The sequence below is a fragment of the Pongo abelii genome, chromosome 19, assembly GCF_028885655.2.
Source record: "Pongo abelii isolate AG06213 chromosome 19, NHGRI_mPonAbe1-v2.0_pri, whole genome shotgun sequence".
Taxonomy (NCBI): Eukaryota; Metazoa; Chordata; class Mammalia; order Primates; family Hominidae; genus Pongo; species Pongo abelii.
Genome location: NC_072004.2, coordinates 43,238,655 through 43,260,829, shown reverse-complemented (window position 1 = coordinate 43,260,829; position 22,175 = coordinate 43,238,655). Strand labels below are relative to the sequence as shown.

The window sequence follows — 22,175 nt, the reverse complement described above, 5'->3', positions numbered from 1 at the left end:
ATACTAGGTCCTGGGCTCCAGTGGTGAGCAGCACATAATCCCAGCCCCAAGGAGCTCATAGTAAGCGGGAGAGATGGTCCAGTAGCAGACCATGACAGCACCCTCTGAGAAGCTCAACCACAGGGGCCAGTCCTGGTGCTGGGAGTGCAGCAGAGGGGCTTCAAGTCCAGTCTTGTGGATGGGTCAGCGAAAGCTGACATCTGGGTAGTAGATGAGTGAAGGGGAGGCAAGAGGAAGGGAAACACTGTCACAAACACATGCCAAGGCCTAAAGTTATGGAGAGAGAATCACACATTTCAGGAATAAGGCTGGGAGACGGTGTGTGGGAAGGGAATGCTGGGAGAAGCACTGGGAGGCATCCACGGGAGCCAGGTCACGGAGGCCCCTGTGAGCTGTGCTGGGGAACGTGAACTTTAACCAAAGGGCACTGAAGCAATTTAATCAGGGAGCAATAGGAACAGGTTTTAGGAAATCGCTCTGGCTGCTTATGGAGCATGCTCTAGGGTGTAGCAAAGTTGGCTATGGGGAGAGTGGTGAGGGAGTGATTGTGATCCTAGGAGAATGGATGGAGACCTGGACTCAGGTAGAGGCAGTGGGATGGAGAGCCATCTCAGACTCGAGCAACTGAGTCAGACTCTGGGGTCTTGGTGACCCACTGGTAGGGGCCTGAGGGAGAGGAGGGGTCACATGACCACCAGAGCACTGGGAAGATGCTACATTCTTTCCCCTTTGATTCCTTAGGGAAAGTTCTTGGGGGGCATCTGTATTTGGATCAGTTACTCTTAAGTTTGCTGAAGGCCAAGTGTTTCCTGAGTCTGGTGAGGTTAGGGGAGATGTTGGTAAAGTTGAGGATCTTAAAACCCCAGTTGGATCAAAATTCCCTCCTCCACTTCCATGAGTCTGGATGGGAAAGTCAATGCCCATTGAGAAGGGGCAGAGGCCAGGCCTGGGAGAGGAGAAGGCAAGTCTGTCTGTATCCTCAGTCGGTCCATCCTAGGGGAGGACAAATGGAGTCCCTTAGGACGACGCATGTCCTCCTGCATCTGGAGTATAAGACTTTTCTGCTGAGCTCAGAAAAGCCCACCCAGCTAAACCCTGCCCAATGTGGTTGTCCTGCCATGAAGAGCCAGAGGTGCTGGCCAGAAAGCAAGGCCTCCTGAGCATTTTTCTTTTTTTTTTTTTTTTTGAGACAGGGTCTTGCTCTGTCACCCAGGTTGGAGTGCAATGGGACAATCTTGGCTTATGTGCTCAAGCGATCCTCCCGCCTCAGCCTCCTGAGAAGCTGAGACCACAGGCACACACCACCACACCTGGCTATTTTTTTGTTTTGTTTTGTTTTTTGACATGGAGTTTCACTCTTGTCGCCCAGGCTGGAATGCAATGGCGCGATCTCGGCTCACTGCAACCTCTGCCTCCCTGGTTCAAGCGATTCTCCTGTCTCAGCCTCCTGAGTAGCTGGGATTACAAGTGCCTGCCACCACGCCTAGCTAATTTTTATATTTTTAGTACAGATGGGGTTTCACCATATTGGTCAGGCTGGTCTCGAACTCCTGACCTCAGGTGATCCACCCGCCTCAGCCTCCCAAAGTGCTGGGAATATAGGCGTGAGCCACCACGCCCAGCCTAATTTTTGTATATTTTATTAGAGACAGGGTTTCACCATGTTGCCTAGGCTGGTCTCAAACTCCTGAGCTCAAGCTATCTACCTGCCTCGGGCCTCCCAAGTGCTGGGATTACAGGCGTGAGCCACTACACCTGGCCCTCCCTGAGCTTTTGAGAATGTGGCGGGAAGGGAGAGGGGGTCTTTAAAGGAAGGCTTACCACTCCCCCCCAGCCAAGTCTAGTCGCTGTGGTAGGGGTACTTCTCCTGGTGGACCGTGAGGCTGCTAGTTGGAGGTTTTAGTGTATGGGGTGGAGTTTCTAGTCAAAGGCTTTCAGGCTGTCGGGTTCCTCATGAGGTTGTCATGTTCACGTAAACCACCTCCACACTCAGGTGGGTTTGGGAGAGGGCATGTTACAGTGGAAAGAGCATGGGCTTTGGAGCCAGAAAGACCTGGGTTTGGGTTTTACCAAAGTTATCAAACCTTTCAGAGCCTCAGTGTTCACTTTTCCCTCAGTAAATATTTAATGAAGTTGACCTAAGGACCGGGCACTGTGCTGGCATTGGGGGATTAAATAAATAAAATATAATCTTTCCTTGAGGAAGCATAGACCTAAGTAAAGAAATGCAAAGCTGCTATTGCAGAAGTCTGTGCAGGCATACAGTGAGGCAGGAGGAAGTTCTGCCTAGGGGGAAGGGGGGTGCAATCAGGAGAGGCCTCCTGGTGAAGGTGACCTGTTATCTCTATGAAATAGGCCTATTCTATCCTCCCAGAGGTTGAGAAGGTTAAGTTGGAGAAAGATGCATACCCAGTGAATTCACTCCAATTGCCTCTGAGAAGCAGAATAGAATTGCAGGCTGAAAGGAGACTTGCTTTTTATTCTGTATATTTTGTGGGTCTTTATATAAGGTAAGCATGTTTATGTTAGGCAAGTTCACGTATGTGAGATGTTGGCAGGTGGTAAATGCTTAGAAACATTAGTACCCTTCCCTTCCCTGTGCCCAGTCTCTAAAGCCATCCAAGGAGGGTAATTTTGCAGCTTCTTTAATTAATCCATCCTAGTGTTCACCCATCCTTGCTCCTGAGGTTTTCTGATGCTTTTTTTCTGGACTTTTCCTGTAGCCCTAGCCTTATAGACAGCCATGTGAAGGGAGAGATGGGCTTCTGGGTGCTTCCTATCCTTTTCTAGCTTATTAGAGGCCAGCTTCTCGGGCCTGCAGACTTGGCCATTGGTGGCCCTGCAGGAGATGGGCAAGTCAGGGTTGCCTGCATCTGGGAGAAGGACAGGAGAGCCCTTTTGCTGTAGGGGAAGCCCTAGACCCCTGGTTAGAAACTGTAAGAGCCTCATCAACCTTGTCCCTAGGGTACCTGGCTGCTGCCAGGAGTGGGGCCTGCAGGATTCCAAGGGAACACTCAAAATGGTCTTGCCTCCAGGTCTGCCAGGCCGGGTTTGGAGCACTGGGCTTTCCTAGGGCTTTCTGGTGGTGGTGGAGCAGCTGTGTGCTGCCTGGCTCAGTGTTCTAGAATGCGTCTGTTCCTGATTTTACTGCAGGTGATCCTTGGAGGGTTTTTGTTTTGTTTTGTTTTGCTTTGGGTTTTTGGTTTCTGTTTCTGTTTTTTGTTTGTTTGTTTGTTTGTTTGTTTTTTAAACAGGAAATTTTTCTTCATTTTGTGCCAAAGCTTCAGGCGCCCCTGGCATCTGAGTCTCGCCATGTGAGAATCCTGGCTTGGGGGCTCAGTGATGGACTCTATCTAAGTCCTTTAGGTAATGAAGGGCCGAGGGCAGGGGGCAGGTGTCAAGGGCATGGGAAGTGGTGGGTGAAAGGTCTTTGGGATTGTCTATCCTGGATTAGTGGGATGCATGGGACTGTCAGGGTGGAGCAGTGAACTAGATCATTTCCAGGGCTCCCTTCTCTGTCCTTGGAGGCACCATTCTGCTTTCTTCCTTATGAGATGCTCGATGAATTGCAGCCCTGGAGTACCCTGGCCATCCAGCCCGTGGGTGGTGGGCATAGTGCCCAGGCTGCATTGACCTGAGTATGGTACATGACATGGTCATGGCTGCTTCTGTGGGCACAGATTGGAGCCTTGGTGCAGGGGCAGGGTCTTAAAGGTAGCCTGCCCTTGCCCCTTCCTGTCCTGGTCCCTTCCTGCCTGCCCTGACACCCCAAGTCACCCTGCCCTCTGCTCCCTTCTAATCTCTCTTATTTACATTGGAATGGTTCTGGAAAATACCAGATATGCAAACATCCTGACTGGGGGTGAGTGGGGAGTAGGGTGAAGGGGAGTGTGTGGCGGGTGGGAACACAAGTATTTTAAAAATGCTGCAAATCTCTACAGCGTTTCCCAGAAACCACAGGCACACGCTGCCTGCCAGCAGGGCTCCCGCCACCCCACTGCACTAAGCTGCTGTATTCTACTCACTGCAGTCGTGGGGGGACGGTGGGGACTGGTGACCCAGCTGAGGTGAGGGCTCCCCTGCTGCCTGGGCAGGTGGCCTGGCGCCTCCATTGTCAGTCCTGGGCAGCGGGTACGGTTGTGCCCCAGGCATCTGGCAGCACTGAGGGCGTCCACCATGCCAGACAGCCACTGTGAAAGAGTGGAGTTTTCAGGGCCCCCACCTCTGCTGTGCAGTTTGATGGGGGCAGCCAATTCAAGAGTCCCGCATGGTGTTTGGCAGCAGCTTCTGTTCTGTTAAATACAGGGGACAGTGTTAGCAAAGCTTGCTTTTTCAGTTGTGGGCTCTAGTTTGGTTGGGAAACTATTTCCTTAGACCTGGGTCACCCCTCGGGCTCCCTTAATCTCCCGCCATGTGTTCTCCAGAATCAGGGCACGGCGTTCTGCCTGGTGCCACTCAGCCCGGTTGCTCTGCACAGACTCTGGGCCAGGGCAGGGTGTCGGGTGTTTGCCGGGTGTTATCTGTGTCGCTCAGTACGGTGCATAGTGTAGACACGTGCCCTAGGTGGTGTTTAATTGATCTGGGTAAGACTCAGCCGACGCAGGGCACAGTGGCTTACGTCTATAATCCCAGCACTTTGGGAGGCTGAGGTGGGCAGATCGCTTGAGCCTAGGAGTTTGAGAACCAGCCTGGGCAACATGGCAAAACACCATCTCTGCAAAAAATACAAAAATTAGCCGGAGGTGGTAACGCACACCTGTAGTCCCAGTTACTTGGATGGCTGAGGTGGGAGGTCCCTTGAACCTGGGAGGTTGGGGCTACAGTGAGCCGTGATTATGCCACTGATTATGTCACTCAACTCCAGCCTGGGACACAGAGCAAGACCCTGTCTCGAAAGAAAAAAAAAAGACTGAGCTGAACAGAAATGCCTTGGGGGAAGGGCATGAAAAGTTCTGGCAAGGTGAGGATAACATCTAACATTCATTGTAGGTTAGGCACTGTTCTCAGTGTTTACATATATTCACTTATTTAATTTTCTCAACAACTCTTTGAAGGAGGGATCATAACAATCTGTTTTAAAGTGAGGAAACTGCATTACTGAGAGGTTAAAGTTAGGCAAATTGCATAAGGTTGCACAGGTATTAAGTGACTCACCAGTACTTGAACTCAGGCCATCAGCTCTTGACTAGCCTGCTGTATAGGGGAGAGGAAGGCAGTATCCGGATATCCATATAAATCCACTGCCTAGCTCAGACCTTCTGACTCCTGCTGCCCTGTCACTAAAAGCCTCCTCACCTCCTTGTCATCCTTCCAGAAGGAAGCCAGGAGTGATGGGCCACTCTTGAGCTGTGGTGGTGTGCTGCAGAAGGGTGTGACCATTGCTCTCAGTGTCTCCTGAGGGTTAGCCAGAGGAAGTGAGCCCAAGTGGCAGCAGGCAGGATTCAATCTTGTGGGAGCTGGGAGAGGGAAGGGTGGAAGAGGGACGCCTTAAGAAGAGAAGTGGCACCTACATTGGCAGCATTCGATGTGGTCCCCAGGAGTGGAGGGCCATATGCTAGATCTGGGAGTCTGGGACATTGCCCCTCTCACCTTTTTGGTCCATACTGGCATGCTAGTGCTGATCTCCATAGCACTTGGGGTGACAGGATCCCTGCAGTGTCACCTCTGACCAAGAGCGGGCTCGCCGTGTTGCTCAGGGCCACGCTGTTGTTTCCTCTGTGTGTTGTGGAAAAACAGTGGCGGAGCACAGCCTGGCGGAGGGCCTGGCAGGGGTGGGGGCAATGCAGGCTTCTCACTGGCGTCTACCCTTGAGCTCCTGCTGTTCCTTTTGTCTGTAGCCCCTTTCCCTGCCCTCCCTTGTACACTTCTACACATTGGCTTCAGTTTGAATATCACTTGTCCCTGATCCTCCCAGACCATGTCAGGTCCCCACCTGGCAGCACCCCAGCCTTCTCATAGCATTCACAGGATGGTAATTACTGAGTTATCTCATTCCTTCTCCAGTGCTGGAGCACTGCACGAGAGCAGAGTATATTTGTTGAAGGAAAGAAATGATTCTGTAATCAGGAACTGGTTTCTCATTCTCTCTGTTCGGTCTTCCAGACCAGAACCAAAACTTTAGCTCAGTTTTGGGTCCTGGACCCCTCCCGCTCCAACTGACCTTGGTGACTTGTCTCTAGGACCTTAGCGTGTCCCGTCTCCACCCATGGACTGTTTCTTGCGTGCCTGGGGCCTGGCATCTCTCACAGGACTGGAGGAGAGGCAGCTCTGTGGGCATCCAGGAGCAGGAGCCTGGGAAGGGGGGTAACTGGGGACAGGCTGCCTCCTGCCCCCACACAGGAGCCCGCATGAAGGTGCCAGGCTTGGGTGAGAAGAAGATTCAGGGTTACATGGGGGCTACGCAGTGTCTGGCCCAGACCTTGGAGGAATGCGCCTGTCTCACTGGCTGCAGGTCTCTGAGGGGCTGGAATGTGGCCCGGTGGGGCTTCCTCTTCCCTTCTGCTGCTCTCCCTGAAGTGCCTTCATGCTGGAATGTCAGCAGGCTGGGAATTTTCACAGCAAGGATCTTACCCAGTCACAGCAATGGATTCCAGCTGGAGCCTGGGGACAGCTCCCACATGTCCCTACCAGGGAGGAGAGAGTGGGTGCCAAGGCAGCCCCAGTTGCTCTGCTCCTGGGGCCCAGGCTCAGCTCCCATCCCCTCTGGGAGACAGTTTTGGTTCCTGGAACCTTCCCGCTCTGACTGGCCTAGGTGACTTGTCTGTAGGACCTTAGCATGTCCCTACTAGGCCAGGACAGGGGGAACCTGGGCTTCTGGAGCTGTAGGGCTCAGGAGAGGGAGTGGGAGGCCTTGGAGCCCAGAGACTCCACCTCTGAGGAGAGAATGAGGCTGGCCATGTCCCACAAGGCCTTGCTACCTCTGGTGTGAACATGAGTCAGGGAGGGGAGCTGCCTCAGATTCCATCCTCAGGTGGGGCCGGGCCTCTGGACCCAGGTTCTCTGGCCTACTGGGGCCGCCCAGCCTCGGTTGGAGGTGGCCCTGCTGAATTCATCACCTGTATCTGTCTTCTACTCTGTGGGTCCCGCAACACCTTCGGGGCCTGGTTCCCTCTCTTAGTGACCTTTCTGGCTCCTGTGCCCTTTGCCCCCTGATGTCATTTCTGCTGGCTCCTCCCTCCCACTCCTGTTTCTGCAAGGAGCTGACTCACTTCCTCCCTCCCTCCCCAGCACCTCTCACTGCCAGCCCTGGGGCAAGCAGGGTCCACACAGGGCGGCAGGTTCTTCCCATGGAGCTCTTCTCTGGCAGCAGGACTGAGGCTGCCCCGGCCCTGGGGCAGAAGAGGGCTGCATGTGTGGTGGGGAGGAGGCAGAGCTCTGTGCTGTAGGAAAGGCCAGATGCGGATGTCCCCAGAGCCTTGTTGCAATCAGGGTGGGACGTCAGGACACCTTGATGAACACTGCTCCATGTCAGCCCCTGAGCCTGGTTCTGTGGAGAAGAAAGGCTGAAGATAGCACCCTGTGATGATGGAGCCTATGCTTCTGCAAGGACAGAAGACATGTGCAGGAAGATCGATCTCAGCCCTGGGTGGCATGGGCTAGAGGCCAGGCAGTGACAGCACTGTCAGGCAGCGTGAGACTGTCATGACTCCCCGTGACACCCAGTTTCATGCCCGGCCCCAACACATCAAGGGGAAAGTATCTAGAGATTCCAGTAGAACCTTCCAGGGACATGGTGAGGGGAAGGGTCTGATACCATCTCCTTGTGTGGTTAGTTCTTCCTGCTGGGGGCCCTGCCTTCTGCCCCTGCCCCTCCCTCATGTGTGGACTGCTTTGGTTGTGGAGCTGATTGCAGAAGCACTGGGCTCAGAGCAGTAAAAGATTTCCTCCCCGGCTAGGCTGGCATCTTCTGCCTTGCCCTCCCCAGAGCTGTCCAGGCTGTGGGAGCTAGTGTGCCTGGCACTTCAGGCACGGGGGGAACCCAGCATGTGCTGAGCCTGGCACAGCCCTGCCTCCTCTCAGCAGGCACCTAGGTTCCCTAAAGGACACGGGCACAGGCTGGGTCGAGTCCCCACTCACTTGGCCATGCCTCAAGATCAATAGAAGCAAGAGGGAAACTGGGCCCCCTGCCTGAGAAGCCTGGGGGGACTGCTGTGGCCTGTCTTCCTGGAATCGGTGACCAGCAAACATCCCTATTCCCCTTAGCACTTGGCTTTGCCTGGCAGAGCCCCGATTGCCCTGGCAGCCTGAGATTCTGGCCTCAGGATTTCTGAACAAGACAAGGGGTTTCTTGCTCAGATGAGGTGAGGGACAGGCAGGAATGAAGCCTTCTCCTAGGGGTACCAGCCTGACCACCTCACCCCAAATGCCCTTGCCCTCCCTCAAGGGAGGCGAGCCACCCTGTGCGGGCACACCGAGGCCTATCTACACGCCTCTCCCAGGGCTACCTGATCACTCTTGCCTCCACCCATCATCACCTAACCTCGACCTGGGGAAGAGAACCACAGAACTGGGCTCTGTGGCAGGACACCCAGCTTAGGAATGGCCTAGGCACCACATACACATGCACACACACACACACTCTCTCACACACACACACACTCTCTCTCTCTCTCTCACACACACACACACTCTCCCCCTCTCTCTCTCTCACACACACACACACACTCTCTGCAGAATTTAGAGTGGGTTGTCCTTTTCTCCCAGACCCCTCCAATTTCTGCCATTTGCTTCTAGCCCTTACCTTCTCTGTCCAGAGGAAAGCAGCTGGCTTCGCACCAGAGGACTTTGTCTCTGGGGTAGGGGAAGCAGTTTTCCTGCTTTAATCAGGGCTTTGGGGTCCTCCCCCAGCCCCCTTGTCTTCCTTTGATGACTGATTTTGAGGTCTCTCTTCTGTGCCTCTGAAAGAGGGACCCATCCCATAAAGGGTCCTCTACCCTTTGTCCTGCCCATTTTCTTCAAAATCCCAAAACTGCAGCTCTCATTGTTGCTGTAGAAACAGATGCTTGTCAAACATGAAGTTGGTTGGAAGGACTAGTTTTGGCTACAGGAACTGCTTTCAGCTCATCTGGGGAGGAGAGAGGAGAAAGAGAGGAGGAGAGGGTGGGCCCTAGGCAAGGACCCACAGGTGAGGAGTTGTGTGTGGTTGCGAAGGTGTTGTTAACACATTGCTAAGTATTGGCTACAGCTTGGCCTCTGGAGCCAGACTGCCTGGGTCTGAATCCTGGCCATGCTGCCTACTGGCTGAGTGACCTTGGGCAAATTATTTAATTCCTCTGTGCCTCATTTTCCTCATTTATAAAATGAGAATAATCATAGTAGTTTTAGTCCAGTGTGGTGGTTCATGCCTGTAACCCCAGCACTTTGGAAGGTTGAGGCAGGAGGATCACTTGAGCCCAGGAGTTCAAGACTAGCCTGGGCAACATAGTGAGACAAGCCCAGACAACATGGTGAGACCCCATCTCTATTAAAAATACAAAAATTAGCTGGGCATGGTGGTGTGTGCCTGTAGTCCCAGTTACTCAGGAGGCTGAGGTGAGAGGATTGCTTGAGCCCAGGAGTTTGCTGCAGTGAGCCATGATTGCACAACTGCAGTCCATCCTGGGTGTCAGAGCAAGACCCTGTCTCAAACAAACAAGCAAACACAAAATAATAGTACTTTCCTTGTAAGGTTGTCTTGAGGATTAAATGAATCAATACATATAAACCACTTAGAGCAGTGCTTCAAAATAGTGCCTAGAGTCAGTGAGCACTGGCCAGACATGGTGGTTCACACCTGTAATCCCAGTGCTTTGGGAGGCTAAAGTGGGAAGATCTCTTGAGGCTAGGAGTTCAAGACCAGCCTGGGAAAGACAGTGAGACTTTGTACAAAAAGTAAAAATATTAGCCCAGCGTGGTGGTGCATGCCTGTCCTAGCTACTTGGGAGGCTGAAGCAGGAGGATCGCTTGAGCCCAGGAGTTTGAGGCTGCAGTGAGCCATGATCACACCACTGCGCTCCAACCTGAGTGACAGAATGAGATCCTGTTTAAGGGAAAAAAAAAGAAGAAGAAAGAAGTGAACATTATCATCATCATCATTAATCTGTCTCTGGTATGTCAGGAAGCACTGGTGCCTGGTAGCTTGGTACCCGCAGGAATGTCACAGGTGCTGTTCCTGTTAATGGCTCAGCTCTGCTCATGGGGAGTGTTGGGGAACTGCTTTATTCTTGTCCCCACGCTGATGCTTATGCCCAAAGTGCCTTTCAGGTAGAGATGGGGAACAGGCCCAAGCTTACTCAGGGCTGCACAGTAATCTTAGCGAGGGATTGCTTTGGCCTGAGTTTCCAATCTGGTCTGAAGTTTGATTCCAGTTTTTAAAATTGGGCTGCTTTCTCTGTGACTCCCTCCAGTCAGATTCTTAGCTGATGGCAAGACCTCTAGAGTACCAGGTGTCTTTCTACCTATTTGTTTTCCATTTGAACAAACTCACCCTACTTTTTGGTCTTTCTGCAATTTATTTTGTTTCTTCACACCTGTCTTGCTCCTGACAGCCCATTTAGATTAGGACTAAGCAGGAATTGAGGCATAAAACAGAAAGACAGTCCTGACCTGCCAGTTCCAGAGTCTGTTCTCTGCTCTTTCCACTACGCATATGAGCGTGCCCAGACTCTCCCACTTGTAATTTTTACTGCAGCAAAACCTCGCCAATGAAGTCTCTGTGATGGAACACAACAGTGGTCAGACCTGCCAATCTGTTCCTTTGCTCTTCTGTGGATGCAGGGCTGTGGGGCTTCTCTGAGCCTCCTCTCCAGCATGTCAGGTATGTCCAGAGTCCATTCTCCACCGTGTCCTCCCCTTCCTACTCCTCCTTTGCTTCATCTAGTCGGTGACACAGGGAGGTGTCCAGTTATGGGCCTCACTGCTCCATGGCAGAAATCCTGGCATGCCCTGGACGAGGTTTCATTGGCCTTATTTGCTGTTGAAAGTTCAGGATTCTGTTGGGACTTCTGATTCTATAGGAGTACTAACATCAGATAAGTCCTGCAGCGGGTGGCTTGGGGAAGCCCTCAGGCCACTGCATTCCAGATGTCTTACTCGTGCTTGGCCCAGAGAATGCAGAAACAAGGAACGATTGTGCGATTGTGCAGGCACTGAGGGGCTTTCTCCCAGGCCTGGGACGCCTTGGGGTGGGAGCAGGTTTCCATTCAGCCTTGGCTTCTGCTCCCAGCTGGGTATTAAATTGTGACTACAGTCCCCTCCTCCACCTCTTTTGGAGGCCTAGAGAACAAGGCAAGGCATGTGGGGATAGGAGTCTAAGCAGACTCTGGGGTGAGGAAGGGAGACAACAGCAGGTAGGCAGGGGCATCATCTGAAGGAGGCATTGGTAGAGGGACCAGGACACACTGAAAGGGAACCTCTAGACCAGACCTGTCCAACAGAACATTTTGCAAGGGTGGAAATGGTCTATAATGCTATCCAACTTAGTAGGAACTGAACCTTAAATTTTATTTGATTTTAATTTAATCAGAAGTATCCTCATTGTTTCCATTTAACTGGAATCTTTTTTGAGACGGGGTCTTGCTCTGTCACCCAGGCTAGAGTACAGTGGCACCATCACAGTTCACTGCAGCAAACTCTTGGGCTTGAGTGATCCTCCCACCTTCCCCTCCCAAGTTGCTGGGACCACACCTGGCTAATTAAAAAAAAATTTTTTTGTAGAGACGGGGTCTCACTATGTTGCCCAGGCTGGTCTTGTGTTAACAACACCTTCGCAACCATATGCAACTCCTGACCTGTGGGCCCTTGACTGGGGCCCTCTCTCTCCTCCTTTCTTCCTCCTCTCTCCTTCCCAGATGAGCTGAAAGCAATTCCTGCAGCCAAAACTAGCCCTTCCAACCAACTTCATGTTTGACAAGCATCTGTTTCTACAGCAACAATAAGAGCTACAGTTTTGGGATTTTGAAGAAAATGGGCGGGACAAAGGGTAGAGGACCCTTTATAGGGTCTTTCAGAGGCACAGAAGAGAGACCTCAAAATCAGTCATCAAAGGAAGACAAGCGATCTTGCTGCCTAGACCTCCCAAAATGTTGGGATTATAGGCATGAGCCATCACACCCGGCCAACTTCAATTTGAATAGCCACTCATGGCTAGTAGCTACCATATTGAACAGTACGGCTCTAAACAGCTCCCAGAAAGAAATAGTTGGGTGTTCTTGAAGGTTTGTTTCCTCCCTCAGAGTCCCCCTGGTGAGGCAGGGGATGGTGGCATTTCCCCTTCCTCTCAGGAAGGAAGATCTGTCCTCTCTGGCAATTTCTACACCTCACCAGCTCTGGAATCCTAATGCCCCAGGGCCAGCAGGTCCCTGGCTGTGTGCCGCCACAACTGGGGCAGCGCTTCCTTTCCTCGCCAAGCATGTCTTCTGCCCAGCTTTGTAACACACAGGTACTCACATGCCCCAGTGGATTTGGCCCAGGCTGTTAGCACGGAGGTGGTGGGTTGGTAGGCAAGGTAGAGGCTTTTGCTTCTTCGTGTTTCTATGGACATAGGGTTTGTGCTTTATTTTTACTTCAAAGGGTTTTAGAAGCAGGCCCAATAGGGGCTCCAGAGGTGAACACACAGATTCTCAAATATTTATTGGATGTCCAGTGTTATGAGGAACCTGAGGCTTGTCTAGAGGAACTTCTCTGACTTTGAGAATAAGCCCCACAGGCCTCCATCTCTCACACCCAGGAAGACCTTACGGATATTTTATTTAAATTGCTGTGGCTGACCCTTAAGCCGGCTTCCTTTTTTTTTTCTTCTGTGGAAATGGAGAAGAGTTGTCATTTATATGAAAAAGAGAACAATGCTTCATTATGTTTATTCCCTCGTGTCTGCCAGAGGGGGTGGGGAGGAGAACATAGTGCATGTGGTACATTTAGAAGACCCAGAAGTGACCCAAGTCCTGATGAGATGTGGGGCAGGGCTGTGGAGGATTTTGGGAAACGATCCTCAAGGCTGGCTCATGGCTTTGGGCCTTGGGGGAGCTTGGCAAAGCAGAGGCAATTTGGAAATCCCCAGGGGCCATGAGGAAATCCCCAGCAGCTGAGAGGCCTCAGAGAGCAGCAGGCCTGCTGTTGGGCCAGTCAGGTGGTACCTGCAGTCGGCCGCATATGCCTGCCTAGTGTTTGGGGATTGACTCCGGGTCTTGGCAGAGAGGACAAGCCCAGGCGTCCCTACTTGCGCTCTGTGCCCAAAAAGGTGTGGTGGCACATGGCTCTGAGCAAACCGATGGGTGTGCCAATGCAGGGACTGGGTGGGTGTAGGGGCTGGGGGGAGTGTCAAGAGCCCCAAGCCTCGGCGACCACCTCTGGGGCAGTGATCTGTGGCTCGCCGTCCCATACCCACTGACCTTCCTGATTGCTTGTCCTAGGCCCCTCTCTAGAACAGACTCAAGGCCTTCCTGGCGTCTTTTGACCTTGCATTCATGTATTCATTCATTTATTCCATCAATAAGCATATACTGAATGCCTACTATATGCAGGAACTGTTTTAGGTTCTAGGGATAGAGCGGTGATAAAAACAAAGTGGGCACCGAGCTCATCCCTGCCTCTTCTTGCCCTACACGTCCTGGGGACGGCGAGAGGCCATCTTGCCGCCGCAGCCCCCTCGGGCCAGAGCTCCTGGGGGACGCCTCCTAGGGGTGGGGCCCGGAGGCCGGCCTGGCGGAGGTGAAAGCGGCCCCAGCAAAGCGAGAGGGTAGATGAGAAGGGGGCTGCCACCCTCTGCCGGGCGCCAGCGGCGCTGCAGGGTGGAGCTTCCAGGGCTCTAGGCGCATGTGCTGGGCCTGGCCCCACCCCCTTGGCCCCGCCCAGGCTCCGGCTGGCTGGTGGGCCAACCCGGGAAGTGCCGCCCCGGGCCTGGGGCTGACTCGGCCGTCACAGACCCTGACCCGTGCGTAGGGTGCTGAGTGGCTGGGGTGGCCCTGGGCATGCGCCGTTGGTCACTCCAGGTTTCCTCTCAGCCCTCCTCCTCCTCTCTGAGACCATCCCTAGGCTTCTTAAAGGGAGTCTGCCCTATAACCCTTCAGAATCCACTGGCTATCGGCACTGGTAGAATTTCATAAAAAATCTTGGCACCTCAATACCAATCGCTGTCTCCTAACACTGCTGTTTCATATGAGGTGACATTTTGTTACACACACACACACACAAAACAATAAAGGATAATTCCTCCCAAGAAAGGGAAGGGACTCCTGCGCTGGCATTTTCTTTGAGGCAGGTGTAGACTCTAGTACTGGCCCTAGGGCTGGTGCTGAGGACTTCTGAAGTGGTCATCCTGGAAGTGCACCTGCCACCCTAGTGGCTGGGCTCTCCCACTCCAAAAGCAAGTGCTCCAGGACCTCCTGGCCCTGAGCTCTGAGTGCTTTAAACAGGACTCTCCCCAGTTCCCTAAATAGAGTTCTATTAGTGACACTTTACACACAGCAAATTTGTAATACAAGGATCATATAATTAGTACCCATTTACGGCAACAGTGCTTATAGACTTTTTTTTTTTAGGAGTTTTGATTTACAGGGGAACTAGAGGGACAAATGGGGTCAGAGAAGTATTCTTTTGTTAAGATATATTTTGTTAAGATATATCTCATTGTTAAGATATATCTTAACAAAATATATTTTCCCAAGCTTTAAATCTTGGTATCTTTCCTTCGTTTTCTCAAATCTCCACCCAGACCCGCTTGTGCCCATTTCCCATCCTTCCCCAAATAGTTACCACGTCCAGCTTATTTTTTCTCTTGAGTCACCCTCTCTTCCCCATCAACTGCCAGAATCCTAGGCAGACCCTTCCTATCTCTCATTTGGCATCACCTTTTACCCTGACTTCCTTTTTTTTTTTGTCACCCAGGCTGGAATGCAGTGGCATGGTCATAGCTCACTGTAACCTGTAACCTTGAACTCCTGGGCTCAAGTGATTGATCCTCCCACCTCAGCCTCCGAAGTAGCTAAGACTACAGTTGCAGTCCACCACGCCTGGCTAATTTTTAAATTTTTTGTAGACGGGTCTCTGTGTTTCCCAGGCTGGTCTTGAACTGCTGGTCTGAAGTGATCCTCCTGCCTCTGCCTTCCAAAGTTTTGGGATTACAGGTATGAGCCACCATGCCTGACTACCTGACTTTCTAATGTTCTTTCACCTTCCAGCCTCCTGTCTCCTCCTCTTGCATCCTGTTAGCTCAGAATGTTTTTTGTTTTTTGTTTTTAGGCAGGGTCTCTCACTCTGTCACCCAGGCTGGAGTGCAGTAGTGTGATCATGACTCACTGCAGCCTTGGCCTTCCCTGGGCTCAGGTGATCCTCCCACTTCAGCTTCCCAAGTAGCTGGGACCACAGGCATGCCACCGCCACACCCAGCTAATTTTTGTGTTTTTTGTAGAGATGGGATTTTGCCATGTTGCCCAGGCTGATCTTGAACTCCTGAGCTCAAGCAATCTGCCTTCCTCGGCCTCCCAAAGTGCTGGGATTACAGGAATAAGCCACCATGCCTGACCTGCTCAGCATTCTTAAGGCACAGGTTAAATCATGCCCCATCACTCTCCGGAAACTTGTTGTGCCTCCCATTGTTTTCCAGGCAGGTGGTGGTGTGTAAGGAGCTGGGCTCTGGAATCTGAACAATCTGAGTTCAAATCACCTGGCCAGTCACAATCTGTGTGATCACAGGCAATTATTTAACCTCTGTAAACCCTGTTTCCCCATTCCACAATTCCCCTTTTCATTACCTCGCAGGGTTTTGAGAGGAAAACCAGTAGCATGTGCCTGGCCATGGCTAGTGCTTGGTGTGTACCTTCTTGTTCCTTTGACTGCCCACCTTGCTTTCATCTCAGGTACAGCTCTTTCAGGTGAGAGTAACAGAAAGCCCAGCTCAACTGGCTTAAAAAGAAGGTATGTGTTGTCACCAGTATCTGAAAAGTCCAGCAGTAGAACCGGCTACAGGCTCAGCCTTATCTGGAAACATTAACAGTGTGACCAAGACCTGACCTTTTCTGTCTCTCACCCCATCTTCTAGGCAGGCTTGGTCCTCAGACAAAGGCAAAATGTCACAGCCCCAGGTTCTAGTTGTGTGGATAGAGATGTGTGACTCTTTGAATAATCCCAAAGTTTCATTATGTATCCTTGAAACTGATTGGGTCACATGCCCTCCATGAACCTATAGCCTGAGGATATTCTTATTGGCCAGGATATTCTTATTGGCCAGGGCCAAGTCATGCGCTGGGGTGGGTCCCCAGAGGGGAAAATGGGGTGCTATAATCAGAGGATGGAGGAATGGGTGGTGGGCAGCAGAAACAACACGTGTCCTCTACAGCACACACTTGCTTGATTTGAGACCCAGCTTCCTTCCCAGCTTTATCCCTCCTTGGTTTCCTATATGTGTCATACATTTCTTCCAGACTTACTGTCCACATCTCATGCTTTTCCACTTCTTTGCCTTTTATTTTATTTTATTTTTTTGAGATGGAGTCTCTCTCTGTTGCCCGGGCTGGAGTGCAGTGGCGTGATCTCAGCTCACTGCAACCTCCGCCTCCCGGGTTCAAGTGATTCTCCTGCCTCAGCCTCCTGAGTAGCTGGGATTACAGGCACGTGTCACCATGCCTGGCTAATTTTTGTATTTTTAGTAGAGACGGGGTTTCACCATGTTGGCCAGGCTGGTCTCAAACTCCTGACCTCAGGTGATCTGCCCACCTTGGCCTCCCAAAGTGCTGAGATTACTGGCGTGAGCCACCACGACTGCCCGGCCCCTCTTTGCCTTTTCTTACACTACTTCTTCACCCTGGAATTCCCTTCCTACGTCATTGCCACATTATAACATTTCTCTCTTTCATTGGCCTAGCTCCAAGCTGTCTGTAAGCTGTCTACCTAATTCCCTAACTGGAATACATCTTTGCCTCTGAACTTCCCTAGACTGTTATTGATGTCCCTGTTGGAGCACTGAGCATATTCTGACTTGAATTTTAATTATCGGGGTACATTTGTTATCTCCTCTGCTGGTCTGTACATTTTTTAAAATCAGGAAGTATTTAGTTGAAAACAAGAACTAAATTATCTTCTTTCCCTCAGTCACTCAAACGTGCCTCATATTGTCTCTGAGCAGGGCCCAGTGCTAGGTGAGTGCTGGGGATAGAGCAATGAACAACACACAGCCTCTGCCTCAGCAAGCTCAGTCTGTGGTGGGGAAGCTGAAAAAGAAGCAGGCACAGTGCTTCCCCACAGTGTTCACCTTGAGGTATTACAGTTCACAGCTAGTTGAATAAGTGAACGACTTCCTCCAGCCCTCAGAGCCTCCTGTCTGGCCTGCCCCCAGCTCTGCTTAGCCACTCTGCCTGGTCAAGTGCCTGAAACAGAGCCAAGGACCTTCCACTCACGCACGCCACCAATGTGGGAGAGCAGAGCAGTTGAAGTTGTCACCACACATGGAGATCCCCTTGTTCCCCACTCTGTTCCAGCCCGCTTATTGTGCATGCACCGTTCAGATCAGTTGGTTAAATCCATATGGATTTTCGTGGAACACCTGTTGTGTGCCTAGTGCTGGGGAACGGGATGGTATATAAAGGAAGTAGGAAATGGTCCCAACTCTCTAGGGAGAGCAGGCTTAAACATTCAACACGAATTGATTATCATTCAGAACATTAGTCATGCTGTATAGTCATGGCACGTGGACAGTAAACTTCAATAAGTTCAACTATATGGTTGTGAAAGAAACTATATTACTGTAGCCTAAAATTATAAAAATTATATTTTGTATGTTTTTACTATATGCTGTACATGACTATTATGCTTTCCTGCAGCTATATTATATCAAATGGCATACTCAAAATCATGTGTACTATACTTTGTGAGCAGTTTAAGGGATTTTCAGGAGTTTTGGACTATATTCTATTTTTGCCTTATATGCTGACTTTGGAATCTAACCCCATATAGTGTGTGACTCCACTGTATATAATAGAGCACCATATTGAGTATAACCAAGAACCATATGTATGTAATGTGTTCAGGTGTAGACAGTGAGTGCTATGGTTTATGATAATAATGATATTAATAATTTATAACTATAATTTGCCAGGCCGCATGTCAGTTGCTTTATATGTACTGTCTTTTCTATTCTTATAACAGCCTCATAAGGTGGATATCATACTATTTTAAGGCCAAAAAAGTAAAAACTCTAAGAAGTCAAGTAACTTTCCCTTAGGTCAGACAGTAAGAAAGAGGCTGGGATTCAGACCCAGGTGTGTCTGGCTGCCAAGTCCACATTCTTTGCATTGCCGGGTGGGTCTTGGGTTTCAGGGAAGGCTTCATAAAGGAGGCAGGAGTTGAGATGGGCCTGGAGAGATGGAGAGGGTCAGCCTAGGTAGAGACATGTTCATAAGGAATGGCTCTGGTGGTGACAAGGGCAGGCAAATGAGGGAGAGCCAGGCTGGCTGAGAAGAGGGAGAAGACACTAGAAAAGTGAAAGTAAAGTCTGAGGAGGGGCCAGATTATAGCTTCCAGCTGTCCTTGGGGGCAAGCTGAGGGGCTTGGGGTGGCCTGGCTGGCTGTGGGAGTGCCCACATGGCCTCTGGAGCCATCAGTTAGACTCATCGAAGAAATGGACCATGCCCTGATATTGCACCACCACGCTTTGGGCAGCAGAGGGACTAGCTGTGGTTGCATGTGAAGCTGAGTGGAGACAGGCACACCGACAGACGAGTGACAGCTGATGGCCTAATGAGGTAGGGGACAAAAGAATTAAAAAGCAGACATATGGCCACAAAGGGCATCTGGCCTTCCTAATATAGGCATATGCAAGGCTTCAGCATGGTGGTGCCTAAGAGGGGCTGGTGCCGTTGGAGAGAGGCTGGGGCATTGGTGGGGCAGAAGCCAGGCTGCTGTAGCCAGGCCAGGAAGTCAGGAGTCATCACGGTGGAGATGGCGTGCCCTTCAGTACAGGATGGAGCAGAAATGGATTGGGTTCAAGAAGGAAAGCTCAGAGTTTGAGATCTTTGAGATGAATTAGGAGTGTTGTACTTAAGGAAGCAGGGATATATGTTGGTTATTTTTAGGATTATAAATAGTATAGAATTTAGAAAATGACTTAAATCTTTTATCCCTTAAAAAGGGTAGGCTCCAGTTACCTGGAAATTTTGCTTACAATGCCTCATTTTTTCCCCCGCTTATGATCATAGGTAGATAATAATAGTTAAAATGTATTAAGGCCAAATGTGGTGGCTCATGCCTGTAATCCCAGCACTTTGGGAGGCTGAGGCAGGTGAATTGCTTGAGCGCAGGAGTTTGAGACCAGCCTGGGCAACATAGGGAAGCCCCATGTGTGGGAAAAAAAAAAAACAAACAAAACTTACATGGTGGCATGGTGGTACATGCCTGTGATCCCAGCTACTAGGGAGGCTGAGGTGGGAGGATGGGCTGAGCCCAGGAGATGGAGATTTCAAGGAACCAAGATAGTGCCACTGCACTCCAGCCTGGGCAAAAGAGTAAGACCCTGTTTTTTTTTTGTTTGTTTGTTTTGTTTTAAGTATTGAAAATGAATGTGCTGGACACTGTTCTCAGAGCTATGTATGTACTAATTCTTTTAACCCATGTAATAACCCTACGTGGTAGGTGCTATTATTTTCCCATTTTACAAATGAAGAAATTGAAGCACAGAGGCTGGGCGTGGTGACTCACGCCTGTAATCCTAGCACTTTGGGAGGCCGAGGCGGGCGGATCACTTGCGGTCAGGAGTTCAAGGCCAGCCTGGCCAAAATGGTGAAACCCCGTCTCCACTAAAAATACAAAAATTAGCTGGGTGTGGTGGCGCACTCCTGTAATCCCAGCTACACAGGAGCCTGAGGCACAAGAATCGCTTGAACCTGGGAGGCGGAGGTTGCAGTGAGCCGAGATGGAGCCACTATACTCCAGCCGACAGAGTGAGTGAGACTCTATTTCAAAAAATAAAATACAAATGAAAAGAAGTTGAAACACAGAGAGGTCAAGTTGTGTAGTTTACTACATGCAAGAGCCAAGATTAAACCAGGCCATGTGGCCCTGGAGGTCATACTCCTAACCATGGTATGCTGTGAATGATTCCTTTCAAGCCGTGCTTCTCAGACTTTAATGTGCCTCAGCATCACCTGGAAGCCTAGTTAAAACACAGATGCTGCACCCCATATCCAGAGTTCTTGGTTCAGCAGGTCTGGGTTGGGTTCCTGGAATTTGCATTTCCAACAAGTCCCCAGGGGATGTCCATGCTGCTGGCCTGAGAACTTGGAGAACCAAAGCCCTTTCACATACATTATGTACCAGTCTCATACTGGTTGGGTAAGAGTCAGTAAAGGTGTAATCCTCATTTTACAGATAAGGGAAATTTAAGTCACCTGCCTGTGTTCACACAGCTAAATCATTCATTCATTCACTCATTCATTTAACAAATGGACATTTCTGTGCTAGGCCTTATGCTGGCCTTAGAGTCCTGCAGTTCTCAACCTTGGCTGCATGTAAGAATCACCTGGGGAGCTTTTATCAGTAAAAAATCCCAGTGCCCAGCCGGGCACAGTGGCTCATGCCTGTAATCCCAGCACTTTGGGAGGCTGAGGCGGGCGGATCATGAGGTCAGGAGATTGAGACCACAGTGAAACCCCGTCTCTACTAAAAATACAAAAAGTTAGCTGGGCGTGGTGGCAGGCGCCTGTAGTCCCAGCTACTCAGGAGGCTGAGGCAGGAGAATGGCATGAACCCGGGAGGCGGAGCTTGCAGTGAGCCGAGATCGCGCCACTGCACTCCAGCCTGGGCGACAGAGCAAGACTCTGTCTCAAAAAAAAAACCAAAACCAAAAACAAAAAAAATCCCAGTGCCCAGGCCTCCGCTCCCAGACCAATTATGTCAGAAACTGAGAGGGAAAGGGTGGGCTCCAGGCATCAGTATTTTTTTCAAGTTCCCCAGTGGATTTCAGTGAGCAGCTGAGGCTGGCACCATCGTTCTAAGTAGCCACTGGAGATGTGAAGACCTGTGACACTGCACGTGCTTCAGAAGGGCCAGATGCTTCCCCTGGGGAGACATCCCACTCCCTAGACAGCAGGACACAAGTGCTGTGTCGTAAGAGTCTGTGTATGTGACTGTATGACAGACTTGGACAGTGCCTGGCAGGTAGGAGGCAGGGCTGGGTTTCCGTCCTCTCTGGCAGTGCTTACCAATCTTTTCATGGAGAAAGTCAGACAATTTATAGAACCAATGGCCCTTAGAGCTGGCCAGGGGCAAGAAGCATGGGGTGTATGCCAGACTGGTTAGGAGGTGGTTCTATACCAGGGCTTCCTAGCACCACCCCCACCCCATTTTTTTTTTTTTTTTTTTTTTCCTGAAGAGGAAGAGGGAGGCAATGACTGTTTCCTTTTTTCTGCAGAGCTGACAGCTTCTGAGACTTGCTCTGCCTGTCTTTTGGCCCCTTGCCATTCTGTTCTCCAGCTCCCATTTCAGCATCTCAGCGGGTCCCTGGTCCTGGGCTAGGCATCCCATGGTGCTAACTGGAAGCCAGGCCAGGATTTCTCTTCACAAGAAACACTGGCTTTTCATAGGCAGCCGTCACTCATTGGCTAGACACCCATGACTTCCTCTGTCTGCAGGGAACCACCCTCCTCTCTGCCTGTGCAGTCCCTGGCATGTGTGGAGGGGAGAGGGATGTAAACATAGAGAGTGCAGTTGATTCTCTGCATGCCCCCCGTGTGCTGATGGCAGTGGGGCAGTAAGTGGGCCTGCCTGTGTGGGTCTCTGCTCCTGCCAGACCTTACAGGACTGCTTTGCGGCTGCTGTTTGGGCACAGTGTGCAGTGGGCCCCATGTGTTGTCTTGGATGTGACGTTAGTGGCTGTCTTGGCCTCTGCCGCAGTAATTAGATGGCTAGGGTAGGCCTGTGATTTGGGTGTTCTCAAGAACACTGTGTTGATTGAATGTTCGTGCATGCTGGCGTGTGTATGTGTGTGTGTGTGTGTGTATATACATGTACATGTACGTGAGTGCACATGTGCTTGTCTCAAGCTTGGCCTGTGGGGCCGGGGGCTGCAGGTCTCAAATTCCTCTGCTATTTTTAGGAGCCATATCAGCTCAGCTGTCCCGGAGCTGGGGTGTGTGTCCATAGGCAAGTCTTACACTCCCTGTCCTTGCCCTAACCCCCCAACACTGCCTGCCCCCCACCCCAATGACTTT

At 51.0% G+C, this 22,175-nt stretch overlaps 1 protein-coding gene across 9 annotated transcripts in view; it reads left to right on the top strand.

The window, feature by feature from the left end:
• MYO18A (myosin XVIIIA) overlaps nt 1-22,175 on the top strand; it is a 105,909-nt gene that overhangs the window by 17,439 nt on the left and 66,295 nt on the right. The gene's annotated exons all lie outside the window — the stretch shown is intronic.